Source organism: Pseudophryne corroboree, chromosome 4, assembly GCF_028390025.1.
Source record: "Pseudophryne corroboree isolate aPseCor3 chromosome 4, aPseCor3.hap2, whole genome shotgun sequence".
Lineage (NCBI taxonomy): Eukaryota > Metazoa > Chordata > Amphibia > Anura > Myobatrachidae > Pseudophryne > Pseudophryne corroboree.
In genome coordinates, this window is record NC_086447.1 from 421499175 (window position 1) to 421519962 (window position 20788).

Sequence of the window (20788 nt, forward strand, 5' to 3'; positions counted from 1 at the left end):
CGAGTTCTGGGGAAAATAGTGGCGGCCTACGAGGCCATTCCCTTCGGCAGGTTCCATGCAAGGACTTTTCAATGGGACCTTCTGGACAAGTGGTCCGGGTCCCATCTGCACTTACATCGGAAAATAACTGTCCCCAGGGACCAGAGTGTCCCTCCTGTGGTGGTTGCAAAGTGCTCACCTCCTGGAGGTTCGCAGTTTCGGAATTCAGGATCGGATCCTGGTTACCACGGACGCGAGCCTCCGAGGATGGGGAGCGGTCACACAGGGAAAACATTTTCAGGGTCTTTGGTCAGACCAGGAGTCCTGTCTACACATCAATGTGTTGGAACTCAGGGCCATTTACAACGGCCTTCGACAAGCGGAGAGTTTTCTTCGAAACCTACCGGTTCTGATTCAATCAGACAATGTCACAGCAGTGGCTCATGTAAACCGCCAAGGCGGGACAAAAAGCAGAGTCGCGATGGCGGAAGCCACAAGGATCCTTCGCTGGGCGGAAAATCATGTAAGCGCTCTGTCAGCTGTCTTCATTCCGGGAGTGGACAACTGGGAAGCAGACTTCCTCAGCAGACACGATCTCCATCCAGGAGAGTGGGGACTTCATCAAGAAGTCTTTGTAGACGTAACACGTCTTTGGGGAACTCCTCAAATAGACATGATGGCGTCACGCCTCAACAAAAAACTTCAGAGGTACTGCGCCAGGTCTCGGGACCCTCAGGCAATAGCAGTGGACGCTCTGGTAACACCGTGGGTGTTCAAATCGGTCTACGTGTTTCCTCCTCTTCCTCTCGTCACAAAAGTGTTGAGGATCATAAGACGAAGAAGAGTACGAACGATACTCGTTGTCCCAGACTGGCCTCGAAGGGCCTGGTACTCGGATCTACAAGAGATGCTCACAGGAGATCCCTGGCCTCTTCCTCTGAGGGAAGACCTGTTGCAGCAGGGGCCCTGTGTATTTCAAGACTTACCGCGGTTACGTTTGACGGCATGGCGGTTGAACGCCGAATCCTAGCGAAAAAGGGGATTCCGGAAGAGGTCATCCCTACGTTAATAAAGGCTAGGAAGGAGGTGACGATGAAACATTTTCACCGTATCTGGCGAAAGTATGTGTCTTGGTGTGAGACCAAGAATGCACCTACGGAAGATTTTCATCTGGGTCGTCTTCTACACTTCCTACAGACAGGAGTGGATATGGGCCTGAAATTAGGCTCTGTTAAGGTACAGATTTCGGCCCTCTCGATTTTCTTTCAGAAGGAATTGGCTTCTCTTCCAGAAGTCCAGACGTTTGTAAAGGGAGTGCTGCACATCCAGCCCCCTTTTGTGCCTCCAGTGGCACCATGGGACCTGAACGTGGTATTGCAGTTCCTAAAATCACACTGGTTTGAACCGCTTAACAAGGTTGAGTTGAAATTTCTTACCTGGAAGGTGGTCATGTTGTTGGCCTTAGCATCAGCAAGGCGAGTGTCAGAATTGGAGGCTTTGTCACACAAGAGCCCCTACTTGATTTTTCATGTGGATCGAGCTGAATTGAGGACAAGTCCGCAATTTTTGCCTAAAGTGGTTTCTTTGTTCCATATGAATCAACCTATTGTGGTGCCTGTGGCTACAAGTGACCTGGAGGATTCCAGATCCCTGGACGTAGTCAGGGCCTTTAAAATTTATGTAGCCAGGACGGCTAGAATTAGGAAAACAGAGGCTCTGTTTGTCCTGTATGCGGCCAATAAGATTGGCGCTCCTGCTTCGAAGCAGACTATTGCTCGCTGGATCTGTAATACGATTCAGCAGGCTCACTCTACGGCTGGATTGCCGGTACCAAATTCGGTTAAGGCCCATTCCACTAGGAAGGTGGGCTCTTCTTGGGCGGCTGCCCGAGGCGTCTCGGCATTACAACTTTGCCGAGCGGCGACTTGGTCGGGGTCAAACACTTTTGCTAAATTCTACAAGTTTGATACCCTGGCTGATGAGGACCTAGCGTTTGCTCAGTCGGTGCTGCAGAGTCATACGCACTCTCCCGCCCGATTGGATGCTTTGGTATAAACCCCATGGTCCTTACGGAGTCCCCAGCATCCTCTAGGACGTAAGAGAAAATAAGATTTTAAACCTACCGGTAAATCTATTTCTCCTAGTCCGTAGAGGATGCTGGGCGCCCGTCCCAGTGCGGAAACTCTGCAAGACTTGTATATAGTTGTTGCTTACATAAGGGTTATGTTACAGTTGACATCGGTCTTGTACCGATAGGGCTGAAACACACTACCCGGCTTTTGCCGGCCGGGAAAAAGCCGGACGGCTTTTTCCCGTGCCGGCATTGTAGTTAACAGTGTGAGGGCTAGGGTCCCTTCACACTGCACGGCCCCGGCCCGGCTGCCGGGTTGCAGCCGGGTCTCACCACTGAAAGGTCCGGCGGCCGGGCGGCCGCCGGGCCGTCTTTGGAGCCAGTGAACCGTGTGTGTGAAGGGGAGCTTTCACACACAACGGTTTTTTCTGAAGCCGTGTCTGATGCTGCGCATGCACGCAGCATCACACACGGCTCAAAGCCGTCCTGTGTGATAGACACTGCCGGTTTCTCCCGGATGGCAAAAAGCCGGACAAAGTTTATCCGGCTTTTTGCCATCCGGGAAAAACCGGAGTGTGTGTTACAGCCCTTACTGTAGTTTGTTCATACTGTTAACTGGTTATGTATGTTCCAGGTTACATGGTATGATTGGTGTGGGCTGGTATGAATCTTGCCCTTGGATTGCTAAACCCTGCCTTGTATTGTCCATCTCCTCTGGGCACAGTTCTCTAACTGAGGTCTGGAGGAGGGGCATAGAGGGAGGAGCCAGTGCACACCCATAGTCAGTTCTTTTTAGGTGCCCTATCTCCTGCGGAGCCCGTCTATACCCCATGGTCCTTACGGAGTCCCCAGCATCCTCTATGGACTAGGTGAAATAGATTTACCGGTAGGTTTAAAATCTTATTTTTTTTTATTTTTTTTAACAGGCACTAATTTACTTTGTACAAAACCTTACAATCACTGGCTATCAAATACATAAAACCTCACTGAACAAAATTGTACACTCTAGGTCTAAATCATGTTTGTACGCACTTGCCTATGCAGCTGCGATTTTACAGCCTACGGACTTGCTAATCATCGCAAGTGAAGCTGCCACCCAGAAATTAATGTAGTCGCAGTCATATGTCCGATTATGTGAGGAGTTCCCCCTCCCCCCCTTTTGAGCTCACACCTAATCAACAGGGCGGAACTCTATTAACATCTCTCCAGTATTGGGGGTCATTCCGACCCGATCGCTCGCTGCAGTTTCTCGCAGCGTACAAGTCGGAATTGCGCATGCGCCAGCGCCTCGGTGCACCGGCGCATGGCAGCTGTCGTTGCCTAGCGATCGCCTCTGAGACAGAGGTGATTGTTGGGCGGGAGGGAGCTGGACGGCGTCGCTGAGCCGCCGTTTAGGGGGCGCGATGCCTTTGCACTTCTGTGGTGGGAACCCGACACTGACATGCGGGGCGGACTAGCCTTGTGCTGGGCGTCCCCCGCATGTCAGTGTGAATGATCGTAGCTGTGCTAAATTTAGAGGATAAATGGCAAACACTTATAGGTTAGCTACAAAAGAACACTTGCATACATACAGAGTAACGAAATGGCCACAGAGAAAAAACTTACACACGTGGGAATGAATCGCATGCGCTATCTGGAAACCAGCTCTCAGTCATCACGGGGAAAACCTTGTGGAGAGAAGTGAGGCTGGTCTGGCTATGGGGGTCTTTATATACACAACATACTGTACAATACAATGGGCCCTACAATCTCATTGTTCATTGGACACAGGAATGTCTCTCTGCACTATGACAGAAGGTCATAGGTGGATTTGAACAGGTGGGCTGTAACTATTTCAAACTGCTCAGATGGGACGTATCCTCAAGATTCCCGCCGCATGGATAATGAACCGCAAATACAGTAAATGTCCATATACTACTCATAGACATAACTATACGCAGGAGCGATTAATCTCTACCTAACCAGCACCGGATTGTTTCTAATAAAATACTCTTCAGTTAGGTACCAGACACCACTGTTCAACCTTTGTCAGACCCTTTGTATCGTGAAAAGAGGAATTCCCAGGTCCCTGAACCATTTACACTAAACAGTGCAGACATTATTAAGGGGATTAATATCTACAAAACACATTATATTGGTTAAATATGTAGCGATCGAGTCGCTCGCTAGTCGCACACAAACTCTACCGTAAATGCACATCCCCACGCGCAGGCGACGTGGGAGCGTCCCTTACGCAACCTGAGGGGATGCGTACGCACGGGGGAGTGGGTGCACGAGCAGCGGGCATGTGCATTGGGGTTAGTACATGGCGATGAGAATAACGATATTTTTCGACTTTGACATACCGAATTCTTTTTGGTGAGAGGTTATTTTTCAGGATTCCTCCCTATTCAAATACGAATACAGGCGAATAATATCATTACCAAAAAAAACAAATGGGTTCTTCTAAATTAACTTTCAAGTTTAAGCTCTGCGCTGAATCTGTCATTTATTGGTCCATTTTATTGCAGTAGGGAAACTTTATCTGTGAAATAAAAAAATAAAAATAAAATAAAAATATATAAATATAAGCTGGTAAATTTTTATCAGTATTAATTACTGGCCAAAAAGTTATTGCAGCCCTTGTGGTTGTGGTTCTACTTCTGGTATTCTAGCGATTCACCCAGGGCAAGGTAGGTGTGGCTAATGCTCTTTTATTAATAGTTTTTAACGCATCTTCCCTGGGGATGGCTAGTACATTGTCTAACTTTTTCCAGATGTTTACATGGGTAACCCCTCTCTACACACTTTTTGACCATTTCAGTCATGGCTTGTATTATTTGGTCTGGGTCACTAGTGATCCTCCTTACACGCAACATTTGGGAATAGGGTAGCCCACCCCTTAGCGGGTGTGGGTGGAAACTATTGTGTTTCAGGATAGTATTTCTATCGGTGTCCTTCACATAGATCAATGTTTCTATGGATCCTGACTTAAGCGTACTTTTTACATCTAAGAAGTTAATAGTCTCAGGGGAGATCTTATACGTAAATTGTACTGCGCGTCTCTTGATGTTGTGCGTCTCAAACAGGGTATTCAGTTGTATCTCCCTTCTCGCCCAAACTAATAGGAGATCCTCAATATATCTCACATATAGCGGTAAATGATGCATAATTTGAGGTTTAGACAAAAATAATTGTGTTTCAACCATTGTCATAAAGGTGTTGGCATATGATGGGGCCACATTCGACCCCATCGCACACCCCGCCAGTTGTAGGTAAAATTGTACATAAATAACTTTGTGTCAAGATCAAATTAAGCAGTTGCAAGAATAGTGGTACCGGTTAGCCTTTGTAGTTTGGATTATCAGTAATCAACAATTCCACAGCCCTCAATCCGTCTATATGTGGGATACAAGTGTACAAACTATTTACGTCTGCACTGCATAGCAAAGTATCCTGTGGTAAGGAACCCAGTTTCTCTAGTTTTAACAATAAATTGGTAGTGTCCTTCAAATAGGTGCTGTTCTGTTGTAAACATTGGTTTAAAAGTGAATCTAAGTAGACAGATATGGGTTGATAGAGAGAACCCAGGCAGATATTATTGGTCTGCCCGGGGGATTCTCCAGTAGTATGAGTGGCCAGGCCAGCAGCCGGGATCCCGGGGGCCAGCATACCGTCACCGGGATCCTGACTGACTGCATACCGACAGCTAAGCAAGCGCTAATGAGCCCCTTGCAGGCTCGCTGTGCACGCAACACAGCGGGCATGGTGGCGAGTTATTTATTCCCCCAAGAGGGAGAATGTGTCGGCATGCCGGCAGTCGGGATCCCAGCGCCGGTATGCTGGTCGCCGTAATCCCGGCCAGGGGAATACTGAAGACCACCCCTCCAAATTTTTGTGTATTTTCGGTACTGTGTAGTATACTGGTACTATTGGGAAGTCAGTTGTTAGTGCTTTTGCTACTTCCAATGTAATGTATCTGTGTGCCGCTGCCTGTGTGATAACTAGATCTAATTCCTGCTTGTAACGTTATAGTTGGATCACCTATAAGCAATTCATACGTACTAGTATCTGACAATTGTCGTAAGCATTCTGTATCATATTCTACCAGCGACTGTACCACCACTGCTCCCCCTTTGTCAGCCTTATGTATTATTATGTCATTACGTTTACATGACAGTGCTCAATTCATCTTTGGTCAAATTGTTCCTATAACGACCTTCTTTAATAGTAGGCGTGCCCATCTGATCCATTAGCCTTGTATAAGTCCTGATCGATGGATTAGTGCTCACAGGGTCAAACTGGGACTTAGGCTGAAGTCTCTTCAGGTTGGTAGGTAATGTATCAGTCGTGGATTCTGAAGTTGGAACATTCTCATCCTTAAAGTGTTCTTTGAGCCCCAAGGTCCAGTTAATAAATATATATCGGTGTGCCAAGCTATATCTGCTTAGGGGCTCGTTTTACATTTGGATGAAAGTTAATTTTATGACATGCCTCTCAGGCAGTGGACGTCCACTTTAGTGGCGTGCTGATAGGTGTTGTTTTCACAATCTCTCTGAATGCAGTGATTTGCACTGTGATCTGGGCTTCTGAACAAAAAGTGAAATGTAAAGTTATAGCGCACCTCCTAGAAGATTGTACAAGTGTGTACCCAGCTTAACATCTCTGTTATAACCCAGTCTACTGTTTTATTCCCAGCTATAAAGCACAATTAAATATGTGCCGCTATATGAATAACTGGTGATAAATTAGTACACCACAAATTCTAGGGTACAACAGGAATTCAAAATAAGAAAGTGATCATCTTTGTGAGAAAGTAGATAGCTACATCAATTCAAGATAATAGTTACATAATTACAAATGGTACCAGACACAGCATGGCATCTCCTGAAGATCTCTCCTGCACCATGGGCCTAAAGGTGCATACACACTGGGCGTTTTTGCCCCCTGCACAGCGATGTCAGCGGGGTTGAACGGCTTTCCATAGCAGGACGCTATGGAAAGCTATCCACCCTGCCGTTCATGAAGCGGGAGAGTGCATCAGCGCTCATCGCCGGGGTATAGCAGCTCAAAACACCAAAAGTGAGCTGCTTTCAGATCAAAATCTCCCAGTGTGTATGGGCCTTAATTCAGAGTTGATCGCAACAGCAAATTAGTTAGCAGTTGGGCAAAACCATGTGCACTGCAGGGGTGGGGGGCAGATATAACATGGGCAGATAGAATTAGATTTGGGTGGGGCGTGTTCAAACTGACATCTAAATTGCAGTGTAAAAATAAAGCAGCCAGTATTTACCATGCACAGAAACAAAATAACCCACCCAAATCTAACTCTCTACAAATGTTATATCTGGCCCAACTGTTAACAAATTTGCTGCTGCGATCAACTCTGAATTACCCCCCATGTACAGTATGTGTGCTTTTCATTAGAGGAGAAACATGGGGACTATGGACTTAAAAGAGGATCTGTAACTTTTGAATGTGATAGTGACAGTATAGCTTATTTAATTTGGCTTCATATATTTTCAAAATCACCTTTTTTTTTGTTATAAGTGAAATATTAATTTATTTGTATTCTTCTCTCTGACTACATTGCTGTAATAATGAAACCAGTCAACACATTATTGGCTAGATTTTGGCTTTACGTTTACTGCATTTTACGGTTGCTGTTTCATATACTTGCTTTTTGCCAAGGAGTAATTTAGCCAACTCAGAGCAGTCACAATATATGGTCTAGAGGTATACATATGTTTTACCGGCAGACTGGATGCCAGCTGTCAGTATACCGACAGGGACAATCCCCTCTGTCGGAAACCTGGCAGCAAGTTTGCTCGCCTCGCTGCAGGCCCGCTACAGGCACAGGTGATATTCCCACTCGGTTGGTGATGTGGACCCACCGACTGAGTGTGAATAATCTGCTGTGGCATTTCATCAGCTATTGCGATTTCGGCATTGATCTCCTAATTGCCGGCAGCTGGACAGCCAGTATGTTAGCATCCCGTTCTAGATACCCCCAGGGAATATTAGTTACAATTGTTGCAACATTAGTTACTCTGACTAGTACCCCTTTTCCACTAGCTCAAAAAACACGGGTAAATGCACGGGGGCGCGCATTTACCCGTGTTTTTTGCTAGTGGAAACGGCTTCCTCAGGAAAAACCTCTGATCAAGTTACCCAGGTAGCTACCTGGGTAGGACACGGGAATGATCCGGGTAAGGTTGTAGTGTAAACGGAAGCCGTGTCGATGTGACATGGCCCCGTTTACACTGTATGGGAGGGCGGCGCATGGGAGATCATGCAATCTCCCAGCGCCGCCCCTGCCGTGTCACCAGCAGGGTCACCAACCCGGCAATATGCCGGGATGGTGACTGCTGATTGGAAAGGGGCCATCGATGCGGGTCACAGCCGGGTAGCACCCGTGTCAGGCTCCTGGCTGCGACCCGCATCGTAGATGGAAAAGGGGTATAACTGTGTCAAAATCTTCTCCATTTGGACAAGTCCTACTCTATCACTCAGCATTCTAAACACTGCTATTGCTTTCCTATTGGTTTTAAGAACATTTTAAGAAATGCTTCCTGGTCTGAATCACACCTGCACAGGCATTTACACAATGTGGTTACATACCACACACACCTCAGATAGGAGTGGTTAGATATATATATATATATATATATATATATACACTGCATATATATAACAGAATTCATTATATTTCCACTGGCCAATAGTCGTTACAAACCTGATATCTCTATCACTGTTGATAACACGACAATAAACCCTAACTCACGTGCTCTCTGCCTAGGTGTCATCCTTGACTCTGAGCTGTCCTTTGCTCTCCACATTCAATCTGTGTCAGAATCATGTTACATACATCTAATAAACATATTAGAAATGGTTATGTTATAATAGATTGACAGTCAAAAGGTCGACGCCAAATAGTTGACATGCAAAATGTGGACAGGGTCAAAAGGACAGCTGAGAAATGGTTGACACATAAAAAGGTCTACATGAGTTTTTCATATTCTTTTAGGTTCAAATTTTCCCTTTTAAGCATGTGGAACACCAATTGGTGTACCACGTCCCCTTGTATGGTTAACTTTGTTTGCCATGTTTCGGTCAAGGTTACTATTGCCAATCGTGCTGGTTAATATTACCAATCGTAGTCCTCATGGCTGGTAAAGTATGAAAAAAACAGAAAAGTGAAAAAAAAAATCAAAAAAACTTATGTTGACCATATGCTGTGTTGACCATTGTCATGTCGACCTTTTGACCATGTCAACCATTTGTTTTCCACCATTTCACTGTCGATCTATCTTCCGGACACCATAAAAAATATAACCATACCTTACACAAAACTCATCCATGCACTCATTATTTCCCTCATTGATTATTGCAGTTGTCCCCTTACTGGTCAAGAACAGACTCAGACCACTACAATCTGTTCTGAATGCAGCTGCAAAGCTAATCTTCCTTGCTAAATGAATAAATAAAGATATGTTATGAATACAAATGAATAAAGATATGTTAAAACGAAGTACATCATTGTTTTTCTTATGAAATTCTGCATCTGTTTGATGTCACATGACTACCTTCCCAATTAAAAAATTAGAGTTGCATCCAAGATGGCCAATTTCAAGATGGCCACCATACTGGTGACATTAACATAAAAAGTTTTCCCCCACTTCCTTATCATAGGTGTTGACACTGGATTATTATTTCCTTACTCGTTTCCTTTTCACAAGGGTATTTCCACACTTATGGACTGTACTTTTACTTATACAGAAGACTATTAACCAAACTACACCATCATACATCTTTTCTCTTATCTCAAAACATCACCCAACCCATCCTCTTCGCTCTGCATAAGGTCTGCGTCTCTCATCCACACTTATTACACGCCTCCATTCACAATTGCAGGACTTTCTTTGAGCTGCACCCCTCAGTGGAATGCTCTCCCATGCAAAATTAGACTCTCCAAACCTTCAAGCATTCACTGAAAACTCACCTCTTCAGGCAAACTTATCAAATTTTGGAACTGCCCAATAAGCCTTCATAAGCTTTCCTACTCAAGTATAGGGAGCAGTCATAAAGCAACCAACGCATTTCGTCTGTTCAAGACTTCATCAAGGGTACCCTTGATGAAGTCTTGAACAGACGAAATGTGTTGGTTGCTTTTATGACTGCTCCCTATACCGACCTCCATACAAAAGATAAGCACCTTTCCATGTACTTTACATTTATTAAACAATTGTCCTTTCTGCCTTTTTAATTTGTTTTTTACAGTGTTCATCTGAATGGTTTACCGTTCGGGTGTTCCATATATAAATTGTTCATAACTATAGGAATCTGTTTTTATATAGAATAAATATCTAATTTTTATATACCGTATATACTCGAGTATAAGCCGACTTTTTCAGCACTTTTTTTTGTGCTGAAAAAGCCACCTCGGCTTATACTCGAGTCAGTGACAGGCAGAGGCAGAGCAGTGTGAAGGAGGGACACGGAGCGCACAGCGCGCGGCTCTCCTGTGTCCCTCCTGCATCTCCGGCGGCAGCAGCGGCGGTTCTATTACAGGAAGTACCCGTTCGTGACCTCTGATCACGAACCGGCACTTCCTTTAATAGACCCGCCGCGGCCGCCGAAGATGCAGGAGGGACACAGGAGAGGCGCGTGCTGTGCGCTTCGTGTCCCTCCAGAAGACAGCGCGGGATCGACGGAGGGGTAAGTAACAACACTGTGGGGCATACCTGGCACTTGGGGAGGGAACGTATCTGGCATCATGAGGGGGCGTATCTGGCAGCACTGTGGGGGCATATCTGGCAGCACTGTGGGGGCATATCTGGCAGCACTGTGGGGGCATATCTGGCAGCACTGTGGGGGCATATCTGGCAGCACTGTGGGGGCATATCTGGCAGCACTGTGGGGGCATAACTGGCAGCACTGTGGGGGCATATCTGGCAGCACTGTGGGGGCATATCTGGCAGCACTGTGGGGGCATATCTGGCAGCACTGTGGGGGCATATCTGGCAGCACTGTGGGGGCATATCTGGCAGCACTGTGGGGGCATATCTGGCAGCACTGTGGGGGCATAACTGGCAGCACTGTGGGGGCATAACTGGCAGCACTGTGGGGGCATATCTGGCAGCACTGTGGGGGCATATCTGGCAGCACTGTGGGGGCATATCTGGCAGCACTGTGGGGGCATATCTGGCAGCACTGTGGGGGCATATCTGGCAGCACTGTGGGGGCATATCTGGCACTATGAGGGCATATCTGGCACTGAGGGCTGTGTACGGCTAGAGCTGCATTTCCCACCCTAGGCTTATACTCGAGTCAATAAGTTTTCCCAGGTTTTTGTGGTAGAATTAGGTGCCTCGGCTTATATTCGGGTCGACTTATACTCGAGTATATACGGTACATACTTTTTATTCTTTTTTATATTCACCCTGTATAATATGAAAGTTAAGTGAAGTGAATACTAATCTAGTTCCTTTACACCTGACACCGTTGGTCGCGGATGCCCATATTTCCCCCCTTTAGCAAATATATATTTTATTATGTAATTTATTATAGTGTGTGGTTTCTGGATTTTGGAACAAGAAGGAGAAATTTTATGATCTATTCTATTCTTTTATACCTTTATACCCAGCGTTTGTTCATAAGAACTAGAATGCACACATTCAAGATGCTTGTGTGCTTTGTTTGTATCTTTCTCATAGAAGCATCTCCTCACTTGCCTTAAATACATATAAAATTAATAACTGCTTCAAATGCAGACAAGTGTAGTTTAGAGAGGAACCCTGTCATCTTATAGAATCTTCTCAGCTGGAAGGAAACTGAAGATGGCATCTGAGATACTACAGGTTGAGTATCCCTTATCCAAAATGCTTGGGACCAGAGGTATTTTGGATATGGGATTTTTCCGTATTTTGGAATAATTGCATACCATAATGAGATATCATGGTGATGGGACCTAAATCTAAGCACAGAATGCATTTATGTTACATATACAACTTATACACATAGCCGGAAGGTAATTTTAGCCAATATTTTTTGTAAGTTTGTGCATTGAACAAAGTGTGTGTACATTTGCACAATTCATTTATGTTTCATATACACCTTATATACACAGCCTGAAGGTCATTTAATACAATATTTTTAATAACTGTGTGTATTAAACAAAGTTTGTGTACATTGAGCCATCAGAAAACAAAGGTTTCACTATCTCACTCTCACGCAAAAAAGTCCGTATTTCGGAATATTCCGTATTTCGGAATATTTGGATATGGGATACTCAACCTGTATAGCATTCTCTCGCAGAGCTTAAGAGCATCATGCTATCCCATTTTCTCAGCAGATATTTCAAAGACCTCTTTGAAAGGCAGATTGTACAGAATTTACTAACTTGTTGCCGACTACCCGCTTCATGCACACATACTGCATGCAGGCTTATTCCCCTACCGCACCATGATATGATGGTCTGCATATGAAAGATTTAATGCACACATTTACCTTTGTTGTTGTTGTTGTTATAATAATAATAATATAAAGACTGCTCTAAAGGTGCATACACACTTGTCGAGAAAGTAAACTACGTCGCTCATTTCCATCTTTTCCTGTGCGATGTCGTTTACTGCCTCGGCAAGTGTGTATACCGGCGACTACGAGCGATTCGCGGCCCTGCGTGTCAATAATGACCCACGCTGTCGGCCGTGCATACAGCTCAATTTGGACTGTCATCTAAGAGCTACTGTACATGCACAGCCTGGCTGCTGCGGCATGACGTCACTGAGCGATATGGTCGTCATATCGCTCAGTGTGTATTCCCTGCCACCAACCCCCCCCCCCCCGGCCTGGGAGGGGAAACGCTAGGCGACGTCGCTCATAGAGTACATCGCCCAGTGTGTACCCACCATAAGTCACTTAGATATGTATTATCTCAGTTATAACGCTTCTGTTTGCCAGTAGCTTTATAGCCTGCAAGTGGTGTTCTGGCTACGGTAATTGCAGAGCATCTCATAACTCTGCAGCTTTTTTGTAAACGGAGAATGGGCTGAGTACATATGGCCTGCAGCTTTTGAGTCAGCTTTGTGACATGTATTTGTCCTGCAGTGGTGTAGATCAATGTTTCACAACTTCGGTCCTTAAGGCACCCTAACAGTCCAGATTTTAAGAGTATCCATGTTTGAGAACAGATAAAATCAAAATGACTAAGGTAGTAATTAAGCACCTTATTCAGCTTCAGTTGCAGTTTTGCTATTTTAGGAAAATTGCAACTGGCTGCCGGTCGCATGCTTGGGGCCACGCAAGTCTATTGTGATCACATCACTGATTTGTGGATGCCCCCTGCCTCCGCTGTCAGGCTGCGAAGGCAGATGCAGGGCGGCAATTTTTCTTGGTCACAGCGGGCGCGTTTGACGTCACACAGCCACCCTGAACCCTCCCCAATTTCCGATGCCACGTCCACATAACCCCGCGTCACCACCCCACGAATGCCTCTTCCTGTCAACTGGGCAGAGACCTACGCATAAGTGACATGCGATCGCATCTCACTGTGTGCGCATGCGCAGTATGGCTCCTGCACGTGCACACTGTGCACAGAATAGTCAGTATGCGGTCACATCGCTGATGCGTCGCATACGGAATTAGGCCGTAAGTCACTAGTGCTCAGATATGGCTATCCTTGTAACTTAAGGCCCATACACACGGTGAGATTCGGGCTATGCCCGATTCTCGCTATGCGACAGGGGCTAGGTTGGCATCGCAAGCACATAATGACTGTGCTTGCGATACTGACTATGTGCGATTTTGGCCAAGTGTCAATTTTAACTATCTCTTCTATAGAGAGAGAGACTGTGCAGGCAAGTCAATTTTGACTATCTAGGCATGCGATGCCAACCGCGCATTGGGATCGCAAGGTGACTTTCACCTTGCTATCTGCAATAACTTTTCTTATGATTTTGACTATATAGTCAAAATCGTAAGAAAATATCTCACCGTGTGTACACATCATTAGGCTCAAGGACCAAGCTTGGGAAACACTGGTGTGGATTGTTCAGCAAAGAGAATCTAATTCCCTGCAGATAACCATTTATCATACTCCAGTGGATTTTTGCTTTCAGTGATGCTTTTCTACAGAAAATGTAAGCATGTGTGCCTAATGTAATCTAGTAATAATGAATGAAATTCTCTGTGCCAGGTCTCTTATTTTATTTGGCATAATGAGCAGTGTACGTTATTAAATGTGCTGTAACACATGGCAATTAATCAGGTCTCTGCTCTCATTTTCTATGCTGTACTACACAGCACTGTCTGACTGTTTGCAGCAATTTTACAGTAACACCTGAGCAGCACTTTTTTGGAAATATCTATTCTATAATGTCCCTTTGTGTGATTTGTTAGTGTCATTTGTCTGGGAATTAAACAGGGTGGAATTTCTCTCCTAAACAATGGTTTGTTTCTCCAAAGTGGCCATGTCATTATGAATATATTATTGATGAATAAAGAGTTTATCTGTGTGAAACCAATGATAAGTAATGCTCAGAATCTCCATGCTAGTAAAAGTGATCTAGATGACCAGATTAATATTTTATTGCAATTTAGCCTTTTGCTGGTAGTCACTAGAGCCCCAAATCGGAAGGAAGTTGTTGATCTTTGACTGCTCTCTATTTATGCTCGTTGTGGTATTTGCTATATGTCAGGCAAGTAATCGGAATAATGCTTTTGTGAAACCGTGTTTAATGGCTAAGCTACTAATTCTGTAAATGTTTAAAGGTTTGGTTTAAAGCTAATGTTTAATTTTAACAAGTATATTAGGGGCATAGTGTTTAGTATTGCTGCCTCACAGCACTGGGGTCATGGGTTTAGTTTCCAAACAGGAGCTTATCTGTATGGCGTTTGCATGTTCTTCTTTTGTTTTAGTAGATTTCCACAAAGTGCTCTGGTTTCCTTTTGCGCCCTATAGACATGCTAGTATGTTAATTGCCTCCTATCTAAAATTTCATACCTCCCAACATAGAAGCTTTCAGAAGCAGGGCCAGGCGTGTGATGAAAAAGGAGTTGAGCCTCACTGAAAGGGGTGGAGTCTCACAGCACCCCTGTTTGTGCTGTTTTGATGGCATGTCCAGTAATCTCTGAGATGCCGTGTTGCCCCAGGCTATCACTACACTGTGAATAGATACCATGTGCCTCTGCCAACTCCAACCACCCACCGCGGAACACTGTGGCCCTCTGATGGAACAGCGGGAATGTGCCACTGAATGCGGGACAGGTTGGAGGTATGACCGTATATATCCCAAAGTGTGTGTATGTGTGTCGGAGTGTTAAGTAATGGCTATAAGCTCCATTGAGGCAGGGACAGTAGTAGATTCCTTTCGCCTGCAGACTGCTTTACCACCACGAGTCGCTGATATATTTGTCAGCAGTAGTATTCTAAACATGCCCAGATTTTCATTAGTGTGCTGCTGGTGACAGCTAGTCGTCTGTGTTGGCGACTTGCCGGTAGTGGGAGGGAGCGGGTTGGGTGCCAACAGCATTGGATCCCCTTGCCTTAGTCTGATGTTGCTGGTAGACAATATATAATAAGTCCCCGGCGCAAAGAACAGCTGTCCCCCCTGTGCCAACTCACTGAGCAAGGAATGCTGAGATGTGCTAAGTAACTGCTGGTAACTTCTGATTATTAATACATATAAGTAATAATTAGCTACATAAAAATGGATGTATGTGAGTATGTATGTTCCAGCATAATTCTGGAAAGTCTGGAGCAATTTACACCAAACTTGGTTCACTTATGACTTACTATCTTGGAAAAAATACTGTGGGAGTGAGACACCCCTAGAACCCCTTGGGTTGGGTGACATGTAAAAATCCATAGTTTTCGGGTCGCTGAGATACATAGTGACACTCCCGATGCCGTTTCAGTCTAAGTTCTGCCCCCATCAGTGAGATGGGGGGAAAAATTACTTTATCATTTTTATACTGTACTTATACTTTTAATTACCTGTAAATAAAATCACTTCGATTTTACACTATAGATAGAATGCATTTCTTTTCCTGTCTAATAGAAGATTGGGATAAATAAATACCTGGGCAACGCCGTAAGGAACGTTTGTTTGTACGTACGTACGTACGTACGTACGTACGTACGTACGTGATAAACTCAGGAACTGCTGAACGTATTTTGAAAATTGATATGTTCCTTAGACTGTCCGTTAACATATAGGCTATATATCTTCACACTAATTATTTTAGGGGTTGGGTAGTGAACTTAAACTTGAAGATGGGTGCAATGAAAATAGTCTTATTGCGCTAATATTTCCACACGGGTGAAGCCGCTGGCAAAAAGCTAATACTATATAAAGAGTGTATTCCAAAATCCATTGTATCTTATTCACTGTCAAGGATAGATATTTAAACCTCAAATGGGTCATTCCATGAAAATGGTCTTTTTATGTGACGTTTGTTACCAGTTTTCATGACAAGCTTTGCATCAAAATTAAAACATATCATATACCACACAAACAACATTTACTTTGCACAAAATATTAAAAACATATGCTCCCAAAAATATATTTCACATGAAATATATTTCAAAATGTAACGTTTGTTACCATGGAGTGACCCAATATCTCTATCATTGACAGCGGCATCATATAAAAGAATAAAATGGATTCTTGCATGGGAGTAAAGTGTGTGTATATGTATGTGTGTGTGTGTATATATGTATATATATATATATATATATATATATATATATATATATATATATATATATATATATATATATATATATATATATATATATATATATATATATATATATATATTGTAACACTGTAGGGGTGCAAGGTGCCTTTTCCTGGGGAATATGGCAGCACGCAGCAGCTCAGGAACAACACAAGTCCAGTTTCTGGTACAACTGACCCCGGCCAGTTTTATTGAAACAGAAAATAAAACAAACCCCAAAATAAAAATACCTTGCCTGTCCGGCACTAACTAAACATAAGATGTTCCTAACTGTCACTAAACAAAACACAGAGTTCTTCAGTACATACTGTATAGCTTACTTGCATCAGAAAGCGTGTCTCTCACACACAGATCCTGCAGCCTTCCCAGGCAGTCTGCCCATACTAATCAGGTTAGAAGCACTATATCACTCTTACACAGCTGAAACCCTGATTAGCCCTCTGTGAGGCCAAAGACCCGAACTGGGCCCAATGTCTAGAACTCGCCTTATCTCTCTCTCAGAGCCTTTACCCAGCTTTTACAGCAAACTGAAAAGGTTCAGACAAAACAAAAAGCATTTTTCCTAGAAGTTAACATTTTCTAAAACATGTAAGACAAGAACCTGGGACAAATATACCTGCCCTCAAACACTATCCCAGTGTTCTTGTCACATATCCCCCTCCCCTGTTTCGACCTAGGGGCCGGAACACTTGTAGCCCCCAAACAGAAGATGCGAGACAATGCATCTGCGTTGGCCAATTGTGTTCCCGGTCTATGTTCGACAGTAAACTTAAAGTCCTGCAACGCTAGAAACCATCTAGTTACACGAGCATTCTTGCCTCTATTTACATACATCCATTTTAAAGGGGCATGGTCTGTCACTAGTCTGAATTGTCTACCCAAGAGGTAATATCTCAAGGTATCTAGTGCCCACTTAATGGCCAAAGCCTCCTTTTCCACAATGGCATACCTTTTTTCATGCTCATTGAGTTTCCTACTCAAATAAATGATAGGGTGTTCGTCCCCATCTCTGGTTTGGGACAGCACAGCACCTATCCCTACCTCTGAGGCATCTGTCTGTACCACAAATTCTTTTGAAAAATCTGGTGTTATCAACACCGGTTGTGAACACAAAGCCACTTTTAACGCTTGGAACGCCTTTTCTGCATCAGGGTTCCATTTCACCACATTTGACTGCTTCCCTTTGGTAAGGTCTGACAACGGCACCGCTGTGGTCGCAAAATTAGGAATAAACCGTCTATAGTACCCAGTAATTCCCAAAAAAGCCCTTACCTGTTTTTTATTCACTGGACGAGGCCAGTTTTGAATAGCATCAACTTTATTCAATTGGGGCCTAATCAGACCTCTGCCTATGGTGAAGCCCAAGTATTTGACCTCCTCCATTGCGAGGCAGCACTTCTTTGGGTTAGCAGTTAACCCTGCCTCTCTGATTGAGTCCAGTACTGCTTGTACTTTAACCAAATGTGACCCCCAGTCTGTACTGTGAATTACCACATCATCCAAATAGGCAGCTGCATATTTTCTATGGGGCCTCAAAATTTTATCCATCGCCCGTTGAAAGGTTGCTGGAGCCCCATGCAACCCAAAGGGTAACATCTTATACTGGTACAGCCCCTCCGGAACCGAAAAGGCTGTTTTTTCTTTGGCGCTATCAGATAAAGGTATTTGCCAGTAACCTTTGGTCAGGTCCAATGTGGTGAGAAACCTGGCTGTTCCCAGCCTTTCTACAAGCTCATCCACACGGGGCATGGGGTATGCGTCAAACTTGGACACCTCATTTAACTTACGAAAGTCATTACAGAAGCGTATGCTACCGTCGGGCTTCGGGATGAGCACTATGGGACTGGACCACTCACTGTTAGACTCCTCTCTGACTCCAAGTTCTAACATGGTTTTAACTTCCTTAGAAATAGCTTCTCGCTGAGCTTCAGGAATCCTATATGGCTTTAAATGAACCCTGACCCCTGGTTCTGTGACAATGTCGTGTTTTATTATGGTCGTTCGGCCAGGCAGCTCTGAAAATACCTCCCTATTTTGGATGAGAAATTCTTTAACCTGATTGTTCTGATCAGCTGATAATGTCTCTGACACCTTCACTGCGGGAAGCAACCGGGGTGAAGACACCGAAGGGCAAGGCTCCGCTGACAGAGACAACCTATCTTTCCAGGGTTTGATTAAGTTAACATGGTAGATCTGTTCGGGTTTTCTCTTTCCCGGCTGGTATACTTTGTAATTAACCTCATTCACTTTTTCCCTAATCTCAAATGGACCCTGCCATTTAGCTAGGAATTTGCTTTCCACAGTGGGTACCAAAACAAGAACTCTATCTCCAGGAGCAAATTCCCGTATCTTGGCACTCCGGTTATAGACCCTCTGTTGAGCACTTTGGGCCTGTTCCATGTGCTCTCTGACAACAGGTACCACGGCTGCAATCCTATCCTGCATTTGTGTTACATGCTCAATAACGCTTCTATAAGGAGTGGGCTGTCCTTCCCACGTCTCTTTGGCAACATCCAACAGCCCTCTGGGGTGTCTACCATACAACAAATCAAATGGAGAAAACCCCGTAGAGGACTGAGGAACTTCTCTGATGGCCATTAACAAGTAGGGCAACAAACAATCCCAGTTTTTCCCATCTCTCTCAACAACCTTTTTTAACATACTTTTTAATGTTTTATTAAACCTTTCCACCAACCCGTCAGTTTGGGGATGGTAGATGGACGTCCTGAGGTGAGTGACCTTAAATAACTTGCACAATTCTTTCATGATCCTTGACATAAATGGAGTACCTTGGTCAGTCAAAATTTCTTTTGGTATTCCCACTCTACTAAATACCTGCACCAGCTCCCTAGCTATCGCCTTGGTTGTGATAGTGCGTAAAGGGACAGCCTCAGGATATCGAGTGGCATAGTCCATAATTACCAGGATATACTGATGGCCCCGAGCAGACTTTAACAAGGGCCCCACGAGATCCATGGCTATTCTGTCAAACGGGACCTCTATAATAGGCATGGGAACTAGTGGGCTCCTGAAATGGGGTCTAGGGGCATGATACTGGCATTCAGGACAGGAAGAACAATATTCAGACACTTCTTTATAAACCCCTGGCCAAAAGAACCTTTGTAAAACTCTTTCAGTGGTTTTTTTCTGCCCCTAAATGTCCTGCGGTAACGTGACTATGAGCTAAATCTAGTACCGTTCTCCGATAAGGCTGGGGAACTACCAGCTGTTCCACCACATCCTCACCCCTTTTGACAATGTGGTACAAGAGCTCATTACAGATGGCCATGTGGGGATACGTAACCCTGTCACCTGGTACCACAGGTTCCCCATTAACAATCTTAACATTCTCTCTAGCCTTTATTAAGGTAGGATCCTTTAACTGTTCAGACGCAAACAGATCCTTCTTTACCTCCAGGTCAGGCACGCTTTCAGTTCTAACTACTATGTCTCTGTTCCCGGCAAGAGGGTCCTCACTGGACTCCCCATCTGTCACTTCCCCAGCCAAACTAGCAAAGGGCCAGAAAGTTCCGAAGACCCACGTACATCCAAAAAATCACCGGTATTATCAACTGGCTTTTTACTTCTCACATCTGTTGATAACCGTGATTCCCACAGTTTCCAAAAATGAGGAAAATCCCTCCCTATTATGGCCTCATGCACCAGGGTAGGGACCAGTCCCACTTTAACCATTGCTGACCCACAACAAGTTTCTATATTCACCTCAGCAGTGGCATAATATTGGGTATCCCCATGTATGCAAGTTACCCCAATAGGTATTTGCTGGACCTTTAAGGGGTTCACTAACCCAGCTTTCACGAGGGTAACTAAACTTCCTGAATCTAGCAAGGCCTCTACCCGGTTACCTTCTAAGAACACATCACACATTTGTTTTTCCAGCTCAGGTGAAGGTACCACAGTACAGGCTAACCTAGCAAAGAAAGACATTCTGCGACATTCAAAGGCAGCATCACATTGCATGGGTTCTTGCGTGACTGGGCAATTGGCAATAACATG

At 44.5% G+C, this 20788-nt stretch overlaps 1 protein-coding gene across 8 annotated transcripts in view; it reads left to right on the plus strand.

Moving 5' to 3' along the window:
• MYO6 (myosin VI) overlaps positions 1-20788 on the plus strand; it is a 449562-nt gene that overhangs the window by 50420 nt on the left and 378354 nt on the right. The gene's annotated exons all lie outside the window — the stretch shown is intronic.